This window comes from Scyliorhinus canicula, chromosome 5 (assembly GCF_902713615.1).
Source record: "Scyliorhinus canicula chromosome 5, sScyCan1.1, whole genome shotgun sequence".
In the NCBI taxonomy this organism is placed as follows: domain Eukaryota; kingdom Metazoa; phylum Chordata; class Chondrichthyes; order Carcharhiniformes; family Scyliorhinidae; genus Scyliorhinus; species Scyliorhinus canicula.
Genome location: NC_052150.1, coordinates 78858687 through 78872002, shown reverse-complemented (window position 1 = coordinate 78872002; position 13316 = coordinate 78858687). Strand labels below are relative to the sequence as shown.

General features: G+C 44.5%; 1 protein-coding gene across 1 annotated transcript in view; it reads left to right on the top strand.

Annotated features, from left to right (window-relative positions):
• Nucleotides 1-13316, top strand: part of LOC119966077 (3-hydroxyisobutyrate dehydrogenase, mitochondrial-like) — a 185434-nt gene that overhangs the window by 76379 nt on the left and 95739 nt on the right. The window lies entirely within an intron of this gene.

Genomic DNA, 13316 nt, shown 5'->3' with positions numbered 1-13316 from the left:
GGGGGGGGGTGGAGGGAGACAATGGTGAGGGGAAAATGGATCAATGGAAGAAATTAAAATAAATTGATAGAAATAAAAATGGGGTGAAGGAGAGAGTTCACAGTCGGAAGCTACAGAACTCAATGTTAATGCCAGAAGGCTGTAACGTGCCCAATCGGAAGATGAGGTGCTGTTCCTCCAATTTGTGCTGGGCTTCACTGGAATATTGCAGCAGACGAAGGAGGGACATGTGGACGTGAGAGCAGGATGGTGAATTGAAATGGCAAACAATAGGAAGGTCTGGGTCCTGCTTGCGGATGGACCAACGGGGTTCTGCAAAGTGGTCGCCCAGTCTGCATTTAGTCACCCCAATGTGGAGTAGATTGCACCGGGAGCAGCGAATGCAATAGATCAGATTGAAAGAGATGCACATGAAGTGCTGCCTCACCTGAAAAGAGTGTTTAGGCCCTTGAATTGTGAGCAGGGAGGAGGTAATGGGGTGGGTGTTACACCTTCTGCGATTGCATGGAATATGCGCTGGGAAGAGGGGCAGGTGTTGGGAGTGATGGAGGAGTGGACAAAGGTATCCTGAAGGGAACAGTCCCTATGGAATTCTGATGGGGACTGAGGGAAAGATGTGTTTGGTGGAAGCATCATCCTGTAGTTGGCGGAACTGGAGGAGGATTATTCTTTGAATGCGGAGTTTGGTGGGGTGAAAAGTGAGGGCAAGGGGGTCCCTAGCTGGGTTCTGGGAGGGAGGAGAAAGGGTGAGAGCAGAGGTGCAGGAGATGGGGCAGACATGAGAACCCTGTTGACTACAGTGGGTAGGAAACCACAATTAAGGAAAAATGAAGACATCTCAGGAGCACCGTTTTGAAAAGTGACATCATTGGTACAGGTGTGACAGAGGGAAGGAACTGGGAGAATGGGAACTAGTCCTGACAGGATGTGGGGTGGGAAGTCGAGGTTGCTGTGGGAGTTGGTGGGTTTGAAATGGATACGAATGGACGGTCCATCCCCAGAAATGGAGATGAAGAAGTCAAGGAAGGGAAGGGAAGTTTAGGAGATGGACGATGTGAAGGTGATCGAGGGGTGGGAGTTGGAAGCAAAATTAATAAGTTTTTTTCAGGTCCAGGCAGGAACATGAAGCAGCACGAAATAGTCATCAATGCACTGATAAAAGAGTTGTAGAATGGGCTCTATTAAGAGGCAGGCAAAACTGGGACCCATGTGGGTACCCTTAATCACATCTTTGGTTTGGAGGAATGAAACCGGTTAAAGGATAAATTATTCAGTGAGAGGACAAGTTCAGCCAGACGGAGGAGAGTGTTGGTGGATGGGGATTGTTCAGGTCTCTGTTCGAGGAAGAAGCAAAGAGCCCTCAGACCATCCTAGTGTGGAATGGAGGTATAAAGTGATTGGACATCCATGGTAAAGAGGAAGTAGTTAGGGCGGGGAACGGGATATTGTTGGTATGATGTAGCCATGATGTGGAGATGTCGGCGTTGGACTGGGGTGGGCATAGTAAGAAGTCTTACAACACCAGGTTAAGGTCCAACAGGTTTGTTTTGAATCACTAGCTTTCGGAGCACAACTCCTTCCTCAGGTGAATGAAGAGGTGGGTTCCAGAAACACATGTGTAGACAAAGTCAGTGATACAAGATGATACTTTGAATGCAAGTCTTTGGAGGTAATTAAGTATTTAGAGGTCCAGACGGAATGACTGGAGAGAAGGATAATCACAGGTTAAAGAGATGTGAATTGTCTCAAGCCAGAACAGTCGGTAGGAATTTGCAAGCCCAGGTCAGATAGTGGGGGGCGAATGTAATGAGACATGAATCCAAGGTCCTGGTTGAGGCTATAGCTGTGTGCGGAACTTGGCTATCAATTTCTGCTCGGCGATTCTGCATTGTCGCGCGTCCTGAAGGCCGCCTTGGAGAACGCTTACCCGAAGATCAGAGGCTGAATGCCCTTGACTGCTGAAGTGTTCCCCGATTGAAAGCAAACATTTCTGCCTGCCGATTGTCGCGCGATGTCCGTTCATCCGTTGTTGCAGCGTCTGCATGGTCTCGCCAATGTACCACGCCTCAGGACAGACTATCCTGCAGCGTATGAGGTAGACAACGTTGGCCGAATCGCACGAGTATGGACCGTGTAGTTGGTGCGTGGTGTTCTCAAGTGTAATGGTGGTACCCATTGTTACATTCCTTGCTTCTTCCTCCAAGATAGCCAGATATGTAGTGTTGACAAAGAATATACAAATAAGATATTTGAATCAAAACAAATTTATTTTACACTATTAAACTAAATGAAGTTTGTACACTCTACTGAGTTACAGATAATAAACTAAGGATACTGAATCTGTAATATAGCATTCAATATTCTATCTAATAATTAGACTACACTATAACTAGACCTCGTGCTATGTCTCTACATTCAATTCTCACTCTGCTCTCCTCAGCTTCTCATCATGTTCTACTGGAATTCCTAGAGATGCTGACTTATATGCAGTGAATTAGTAACACCGCCTAGTATTTTCTTTACACATAGTTTCTGATGTTAACTCTTTACTACACTTGTACTATACAAATCATTACACCCAAGTTGATGATCTGGCACGTCATGCAGAGGTTGCCATGGCAGGGTTGTGTGGTGTCGTGGCCGTTGTTTTCCTGAAGGCTGGGTAGTTTGCTGCAGCAATGGTCTGTTTGAGGTTGCACGGTTGTTAGAAGGCAAGAATAGGGATGTGGGAATGGCCTTGTCAAGATGTTCGTCTTCATCGATGATCTGTTGACATTGATATGATGTAGGGCTTCAGAGGGATTGCAGATGTCGGTGGGAAGGGACTGGACAAGAGGAGAGAGTATGGAGTCAAGATAGGAAGATATGAGGTCAGTGGGCAGAAACTAGCTGACATGATGGGTCTACCGAGACAGTCCTGTTTGTGGATTTTGGGGAGGAGGTAGAAATTGATAATTATGTAATATTTAAAGCATGGAAATGGGCCATTTGGTCAACAGGTTCATTTTGGCCTTCAGGTTCCACAAGCCTTCTTCCACCCTTCATTTAACCTCATCAACATATCCCCTGTTCCTCTCTCCCGCATAATTATCTAGCTTCACCTGAAAAGGTTTATACTATTCACTGCACCTACTTATTCTGGTAGTGAGTTCCACATTCTAATATCTCTGGGTAAAAAAGTCAACTGAATTCCCTATTGAATTTATTCATAACTGTCTTGTACTTATGGCCACTAGATAATGATATTGTTCGAAGTTGTGATCATCAGTGCAGCCAACTCTTGTCCTTACCCCATTTCCAGAGAGGTATGTTTCTCACAGAGATTTCTGGTTTGTCACTCACAGCAGTGACAGATCTATAGTTATGTGCTCACCCCTGGCTATCACTTTTGTTCCTTCTTTCCTTTGTCTCTTGTTGGTGAAGCCAGTTACACTGCAGATTGACTCAATCTTGAGCTTAATTGAATAAAAGTGCCAATGAGAAATACAGTTGAAACACAAATGCAACATTTTATTCCCTCTGAAAATATACTAAGCTGCGTGAGAGCCGTCACCAAACTACCTCCAAGGTCCTTACTGCTGCCTGAGCTTAAATTCACAACAACTTACATTATGTTGATATTTGATGACATTTCTGATCAAATTTCACAAGAGCATTACAAAGCAAAGTCCTAAACCTAGCCACCTGCAACTGCTTCATCAATGATCCTCCCTCCATCTTAAGGTCAGAAATGAAGATATTTCTGATTGCAAAGTGTTCACTCCCAGCTGGAACTCCTCAGATACTGATTAAGTCCCCATCGACACTCAGGAAGATCTAGAGATTATTCAGGCTTGGTCTGATAAGTTGCATGTAACATTCATGCCACACAACTGGCAGACAATGGCCATCTCCAACAATAGAGAATCTAACTTTCTCCTTTGATATTCAGTTACATTATCATTGCTGAATCCCTCGACTATCATTATTTTGGAGGTTGCTGTTGACCAGAAGCTTAATTGGACAACCATGTAGGTATCATAGCTACAAGAGCAGGTCAGAGGCTCGCAATTCTGTGGAGGGTAACTCACCTGACTCCCCAAAGCCTGCCTACCATCTACAAGCCACAAGTAAGGAGTTTGGAGAAATACTATCCACTTAGCTGGATAAGTGCAGCTCTAACAACACTCAGTAAGCTCCGCACCATCCAGGTCAAAGCAATCTACTTGATTGGCACCTTATCCACAACCTTAAAAAATTACTTCCTCCATCAGGGTGTATATGGCAGCAGAGTGCATTATCTGCAAGATGCACTGCAGTAGGGCTCCTATGATAGCATCTTCCAGATCCGTGATTTGTACCACCTAGAAGGAAATGGGCCGGAGGTGCATAGGAAGACCATCACCTGGAAGTTCCTTTCAAAGTCACAGACCATCTTGACTTGGGAATATACTGCTGTTCCTTCGGTGTTAGTGGGTCAATATCATGGAACTCGCTTCATAAGAGGACTACACCACAGGGACTGCAAAGTTCAAGAAGGTAGCTCAACATCGCCTTCTCCAAGGCAATCGGGATGGACAATAAATGCTGGCCTTGTGAAAAACTACGTCCCCTGAGAAGAAAATGTTTTGACACTGAACCTTGTAATATTAGGGCAGATGGCCAATAGCTTGGTTTAAGAGGTATTTTAAGGGGCTTCTTAAAGGACAGAATAGAGAGGCAAACAGCTTCAGGGAGCGAATTCCAGAGCTTAAGGCCGAGGCGACTGAGGGAATGCCCACCAATGGTGAACTGATGAAAATCAGGAATAAAAACAGAAAATGCTGAATAAACTCAGCAGGTCTGGCTGATTTGTTGAGAGAAACAAGAGTTTAATGTTTTAAGTCTGTATGACTCTTCAGATCTAATGAGAGGGAGAAATGTGATGGATTTTATGCTTTGTAAGAGGGGGTGGCGCAGCTGGAGCAGCAAAGTGGAAAGTCGATGATGGGTGTGAGTTGGGAGAGATTGCACAAAGATGTTTAGGGCACAAGTCAGAGAAAGTGTTAATAGCAGTGTGAAGGACTATGGAAGGTGTTAAATGTGGCATTAAGGTAAGAGAGCAGAATGTGTTAAAGAAGAACAAAGATTAATGCATAGTGAAAGCAAAATTTAACAAATGACGGATGGCGGAGGGGGGGAAATTTGGATAAATAAAAGATGTCAAGAGGCAGCGAATGGTCGCAGTCTAAAGTTGTTGAGTCTTGAGGGCTGTAAAGTAGCTAATCGAAAGATGAGCTGCTCCTCTAGTTTGTGTTGGATTAACATCAGGGATGTTCAGAGGGGTGTGGGACCGGAGGAGATAACGGAAACAGGGAGGGGTGAGGCAATGCAGGAATTTGAAAATAAGGATGAGAATTTTAACAACAAGTTTTACTTAACTGATGTAGATCGGCAAGTACAGGGTGAAGGGTGAATGTAACTTTGTGAGAGTTAGGGCGTGAGCAACAAAGTTTTGGATAACCGTACATCTACAGAAGGTGAAACATGGGGAAGCTGCTCGGTAGAGCATGAAACATTCAAGTGTAGAGGTAACAAAGATATGGATGAGAGTTGCAGCAACAGATCAACCAGGGCAGGGGCTGAGTTGGGCCATGTTACAGGTGTAGAAATAGGCAGTCTTAGTAATGGAGTGAATATGTGATCTTAAGTTCAATTCTGAGTCAAATATTAACACCAGAGATGTGAACAGTCTGCGCAGACAGTAGTCTGAGAGTGCTGAGTCAGTGATGGGGACTGTAGACCCTCCTGGTATTTAATCAGAGGAAATTTCTGTTTATCCACTGTTGGATGCCAGAGGTGCTTTCTGGCAATTTGGGGAGTGACAGTGAGGCCACTTGGGTGTCGGCAACATACATTTGGAAACGGGCATTGTGTTTTTAGCTGGCAACATGTAGATGTGAAATAGGAGGGAGTCAAGGACAGATCCTGGGAGACAGGAAAGGCAATGGAACTGGAAGAGAAGTGTTTGGAAGCTCTGGAATTCCCTCCATACACCTCTCAAAGTCTCTACATAGCTTGCCTCCTTTAAGACGCCAAGCTTTTGGTCATTTGACCTGGTATTTCCTTCTGTCACTCAGTGTCATACTTGATTTTTAATACTCCTTGTGGAGCCCTTGGAAGGCTGCATTATATTAAACACACTATTTAAATATAAGTTGTTGTTGTAATCCTCTGGCTATGATTGGAAGGTAATAATAGAGCCAGGCAAGTGCGGTTCCGTTCACACTCCGTGCTGCCCGGAGATAGTCCAGCTCTTTGTAGTTCAGTGCCACGCCACACAATATTTTTAATTACCGTGATACTGAGAGCACTCAGTATCAGTATTTTTTCCAAACTTGAATGCTGACTGTGGAGTTAACATTCATCTTTAAATTAAACGCATGGTAGACAAAAAAAACAAAATTGGACATTGAAACAATCATGTATCATAGAATCCCTACAGTGTAGAAGGGGGCCATTCGGCCCGTCAAGTCTGCACCGACCCTCTGAAAGAGCAGCCTAACCAGGCTCCCACCTTATCCCTGCAACCTCGTAACCACACTTAACCTGAATATCCTTCGATACTAAGGGCCAATTTTAGTATGGCCAAACCACCTAACCTGTACATCTTCGTTCTGTGGGAGGAAACCCACACAGACATAGGGCGAGAGTACAAACTCCACACAGACAGTCCCCCAAAATCGGAATCGAACCCAGATCCCTGGCGCTGTGAGGTGCTAACTGGGCCACCATGCCGTCTTTTTGGTACTTGATAAGTGATAAGAGGTCCTATACTTGTTTTTTTGTTTCACCAGCTGAAACAAAGACCACATAAAGAAGAAAGGCAAAACAATTGTACAAAAAGATGCTGTACAACAATAACCAGTTTAGCTGTTAGTGGTGAGTGAGTGGGAAAACAGATCAATAAAAGAGGTCAGTGGTTTACCGACCTGAGCATCTGGTAAACCTGTTTTATTGGGTGTTTATTGGTACAGTCGTTTGAGGTGCAATGAAAAATGCATTCTGCATGATTTTTCAGTTTTCAGTTCTCTGCAACATTATTCCTTAGCCAGATACTGCCTCCAGAAGGAATAAACTGCAGGTGCTGCAAATATAAAATCTCAAATATCGCCACTCGTTCAAAACTGTCGTCTCAATGCTGATGAATTTGTAATACTTTTACCCGCATCATTCAGTCTAAGTACTGTTGGTATATGCAGCCTTAATTTCCTTGATCACTGGATATAACATTACTGTGGTAATATTACTGGAATAGGAATCCAGAGACCCAGACAAATGCTCTGGGGATACAAGTTCAAATCCCAGCATGGCAACTGGTAGAATTTAAATTGAATTAATAAACCTGGAATTAAAAAGCTAGGCCCTCAGTAATAGTAACCATGAAACCATTGTTGATTGTTTTAAAAATCCATCTGGTTCACTAATGCCCTTTGGGGAAGTAAATCTGCAGTCCTTACCTGGTCAGGTTTACATGGGATTCCAAATTCACAGAAATTTGGTTAACTCTTGAATGACCTAGCAAGCTACTCCACTGTATCAAACTGCTGTGACATCTAAAAGGAATGAAGGACCACCCTGCATCAACCAAGGCACAATAAATGATAATGGCACATCCAGCTCTGTTGATCCTGCACAGTCCTCACTAACATCTGGGGAGCTGTCCCACAGACTAAGTCAAGCAACAGTCCGACATTGCCATACTCATGGAATTATACCGTGGAGACAATATCCCAGTCATCACCATCATTATCCCTCCATATATCAGACCCAGCAGAGGTGGCGGCTCAGTGGTATACAGTCGGGAGGGAATTTCCCTGGCAGTCCTCAACATCAACACTGGCCCACAGGAAGTTTCATGGGATCAGGTCAAACATGGGAGAATAAACTTCTTACTGCTTACCACCCTCAGCTGATGAATCAGTACTCCTCCGTATTGAACACCACTTGGAGGAAACACCGAAGGTTCAAAGGGTGCAAAATTCACTCTGGGTCGGGGACTTCAATGTCCATCACCAAAAGTGCCTCAGTAGCACCACTGCTGGCCAAGTCCTAAAGGACAGAACTGCTCGACTGGGTCTGCGTCAGGTGGTGAAGGACAAACAAGAGGGAAAAACCTACTTGACTTGAATGCTGCAAAGACTATGGGCCCTGACAACATTCCAGTGCTGAAGAATTATGCTACTGAGCTAGCTATGACCCTAGCCAAACTGTTCCAACATAGCTACAATACTGGCATCTACCCTGTAATGTAAAATATTGCACAGGTATGCCCTGGCCACACGGAGCAGAACAAATCCAACCTGGCCAACTATCGGTAAATCAGTTTACTCTTAATCGTCAGCAGCGTTATGGAAGGTGTTATCGACAGTACAGTTCAGCAGCACTTACTCAGCAATGGCCTACTCACTTAGGCTCAGTTTGGATTCTTTCAGGGTGATGACTGAATGGCGACCTGATTGAGGTGTGCAAGATTATGATGGGTATGGACAGGGTGGTTAGGGAGCAGCTGTTGCCCTTAGTTGAAGGGTCAGTTATGAGGCGACACAGGTTCTAGGTGAGGGGTAGGGGGATTTGAGGAAAAACGTCATTTTTACCCAGAGGGTGGTGACGGTCTGGAATGCACCGCCCAGGAGGGTGGTAAGAGACAGGTTGCCTCACACCCTTTTTAAAAGTACCTGAATGAGCATTTGGCACGTCATAACATTCAAGGCTATGGGCCAAGTGCTGGCAAATGGGATAAGGTAGGCAGGCCAGGTGTCTTTCATGCATCGTTGAAGACTCGATAGGCTGAAGGGTCTCTTCACTGTATTATTCTGAGATTCTGTGAAGTATTCGTGGCCACACACACAGTGTGGAACCAACTCGGACAACACTACGGACTAGTAGCAATGTTCGGCATGGCCCCCATCTGCAAGAACCATAAATGAACCCGGGCGACATTGGACACCTCCTTTGAAAGCTGGATACAGGACTAGGGGACACTGACGGTAGGGGGCCTATACATAGAAGGCTGGACAGCGACCCTGGGGAAACTGACGAACAAGCTACAGATACCAAAAAGGAACGAGTTGCGATATACATGCAACTAAGGAACATCCTCCATAAGGAGGCAGCAACGTTCACCCAACGCCCTGGACAGATTTCTAACCTCAGATGAACTAGGGGACGGTAACTGCACCAACATTTATGGACAACTAATGAAAATGAAATGAAATGAAAATTGCTTATTGTCACGAGTAGGCTTCAATGAAGTTACTGTGAAAAACCCCTAGTCGCCACATTCCGGCGCCTGTCCGGGGAGGCTGGTACGGGAATCGAACCGTGCTGCTGGCCTGCTTGGTCTGCTTTAAAAGCCAGCGATTTAGCCCAGTGAGCTAAACCAGCCCCTGGAGGAGATGAAGTCACCTCTGGATGAGACGAGGGAAAAATGCGAGGAAGAACAAGGCATGGAAATAGGGGGAGGACTCTGGATCAAGGCACTGCACAGGTCGAACCACACTCCTCATGCGCATGGCTGAGCCAAATGCATAGGGTGCACTTGACCAGAACACGCATGAGTGGCGTCTTCCTGGAGGTGGAAGTCGGGTACCCAATCACCAGGGTCCGAAAACAAACAAGGCCCAAACCTCCACATGTGTTCTCCAGTTATTTGTTACAGATTTGTAACATTTGGGCAGCAGGGTAGCATGGTGGTTAGCATAAATGCTTCACAGCTCCAGGGTCCCAGGTTCGATTCCCGGCTGGGTCACTGTCTGTGTGGAGTCTGCACGTCCTCCCCCTGTGTGCGTGGGTTTCCTCCGGGTGCTCCGGTTTCCTCCCACAGTCCAAAGATGTGCGGGTTAGGTGGATTGGCCATGCTAAATTGCCCGTAGTGTCCTAATAAAAGTAAGGTTAAGGGGGGGTTGTTGGGTTACGGGTATAGGGTGGATACGTGGGTTTGAGTAGGGTGATCATGGCTCGGCACAACATTGAGGGCCGAAGGGCCTGTTCTGTGCTGTACTGTTCTATGTTCTAGATTACGTTAATTCCCAATTTGCGGTATAATTTATATTGTACATTTTCACCAGATCTCCTGTTCTTGTTTCTTGTATGTTTAAACAACAAAATTGTTACTAGTCAATTGTAAAAAAAACAATGAAAACGTGTTTTTTTTAAAACGAGAGGTTCGCTGATGATTACAATGTTCACCATTTGTGACCCCTCAGATACTGAAGCAGTCCATGTTCACATACAGCAGGACCTAGACAGCATTCAGGCTTGGGCTGATAAATGGCAAGTGCCATTCATGACACACAAGTGCCAGGCAATGACCATCTCCAATAAGTCCGAAACAAACGATCACCCATGACATTCAATGGCATTACCATTGCTGAAACCCTTAGTATTAACATCCTGGGGTTAGCAATGACCAGAAACTGAACTGGAGTAGCCATACAAATGCTGTGGCTACAAGAGCAGGTCAGAGTCTGGGAATTCTGTGGAGAGTAACTCACCTCTTGACTCCCCAAAGCCTGTCCACCATTTACAAGGCACAAGTCAACCGTGTGCTGGAATACTCCGCACTTGCCGGATGAGTGCATCTCCAACAACACTCGAGGAGTTCATCATCCAAAGCAGCCCTCATCATTGGCACCCCGTCAACCACCTTAAACATTCACTCCCTCCACTACCAATGAACAGTGGCAGCAGTGTGTAGTAGCTACAAGATGCACTGCAGGAACTCACCAAGGCTCCTTCACTAGCAACTTCCATACTCGTGACCTCTACCACCCAGAAGGACAAAGGTAGCAGATGCATAGGAGCACCACCTGCAAGTTCCATCCAAGCCACATACCATCCTAATTTGGAACTACATCAGCATTCCTTCACTGTTGGTGGTCAAAATCCTGGACATTTCTTCCTCGCAGTACTGTGGATGTTCCTACATCAGCTGGACTGCAGCGGTTCAAGAAGAGAGCTTACCACCTCCTTCCAGGGGCAATTAGGGATAGGCAACAAATGCTGGCCTTGCCAGCAATGTTAACCTCCCATGAAATAATTTTTAAAAACAGTAAAATTTAGTATGAATGGCATAAGAGTATTTGCCTGGTTTGCAATCATTGACGGAGGAGTGGCACTTGCTATTTGTTATTTACAGCTGTGCACAGATGGTGCCCTCAACGTGAAATTTGAGACCATGTTAACAGGGCAAGCAGCAGCGTGCCTTTATCAGATTGAAGAATTCTTATTGAAGCACGTGGATTCAATGCAAAATCATTTGCCAAAAAAGAAATAAAGAGAGGGAAAGAAAAGACTGGGTTCAGAGGGATAGATGAAAAAAGTTTCAAATAAATTACATGTATAATTTTATTGAAACACGAGAGATGAGACACCAGACTGTGATCATACGTTTGCCAAAGAAATCGTGAGGTAATAATTAAGACTTGCCATTCCATTAAAGATTCATTTGCACTGGACTGGACAAACCCGAAGTTTGTCTTCGGGTTTAAAAACCTACGTTTTTGTGGTGTTTAGTTTGAAATGTGTTTGTGTTCTCAGCAAGAAACCTGCGTAGCAAACCTGATGGACAAATCAGAAAACAACTTTCCAGTTGCCTTGTTTTAAGCATCTGTGGATGCCGGAATTTGCTATCTGATTTACTGCGTAATAACTGTGAACACTGACTGATAGCTTCTCCATTATTCCTACCACAAAATCTGAATGAATAAGTACAGCACAAAGGTAGAAAATGCGAGCAATGTAATTATGTTCTAAAATAATTAAAAATAGCTGTGTGAAATATCGGATTATCTAAGGATATTAATAGACCCTGTGCTCAATTTGTGGAGCAGCAATAGAGCAAAACTGGGATGCTGAACTGAAAAAACAGAATAGTAGATGATGCATTGGTGGAGAAAAAAAAATCAGGCATCAGATTTATAATGATCTGGTCAGAACACTGAGTCTTGTTTTAATTGATCACGGAGACACAAGATATTCCATTTCCAAGCATGGTGAAGAGAAGAGGAATAAGACAGAAGAAACTTGTGCTCTTTTAGCTTTGGAACATAGTAATTGTTATCGAGATAGTAAACAGTAAAGGAAAAGTTAATCCAAAGCAAAGTTCAATTTAAATAATAGTACAAGAAGAAGATTTGAACTGGGACATGTAAAGTTTAGATTAATGTTCAGAGTTTCTTCTTGTGGAGAGTAATCATCACTTTGGAGCAAGTAGCGGATAATTTTTTTTAAACATTGAATACGGTGATGGGAACTGTAGGATCTTCCAGGATGGGTTACAGTTAAAATTAATAAAATGTGTTTCCCCATCCGTGTCAAATTTCTGATGTCTGTTATTTTGTGTGGTGCCTTTCAATGGGACTGTAAAAATGCTTTATATCTCTCATGACTAACAACTATCAAGTTTTGCCTTTTGGCTCTGCAATTTATCCCTCTTTTAGTCATCAGCCCTATACCCTCCTGTATGCTCAGTTGCAACTCCCGCATATTTTCCATTACTAATACTGTTTTCAGGAAGTTCCGACCATGAAACTGTGTTGTGGGATATTGGCACACACGCTATTTCATGAACATTTATGTTGAACTTGGTGCATCTTCCTTTTAATGTAACAGAGGAAGGCATTATGGGCAGGCAGTTGCAAATATGTCAAGTATTTGTATGCTGGTAACTGTTGAAATTTCACTTTTTTCATCCCAAATTTGTTTCCCCATAATAACTCCTAAATGTCTATCCAAGCTTTACTTTTTCCTCCAAATATGAAAAAACTTAATATCCGATGGGCAACTTGTGTCCACAATAGCTTGCATTCAGCAGTTCTGTATACCTCTCTCCCTCCTTCTATCTTGGTCATTATTGGGCTAACTTCCACCGAGTGATGTCTACGTGGAATTACAAGAGTTTAAAGCATACTTACCAGCTCTGGAAAACTTTGTTCAGCGGCCCGCTGGCTAAAGCTGCTTGGAGCCAGAAGAGCAAGAGTCCACGAAGACCCTGGCCCAGTGCAACGCCAGTGAGCACATCAAGGACCCCCCCCCCCCCCCCAAACCACATTTTACAACTCTGGCCAGAAAACATGTAGGTTCGAAAGGCCCAGTGAAATTGTCAGGCCAGGGAGAAGGCAAATAAATGGGACTTGGCTGGTAAGGAGGAATGTGTCAGGTAGCAGGAGGGGGTTGTCAGATAGGGGGAATCGGATAGTGGGAGGGGGGCGTTGGGGAAGGAGTATCGGGTAGCGAGAGGGGGAATATCAGGTAGCGGTGTGGTATTAGGGGAGGAGGTGTCGCATAGAAGGGTG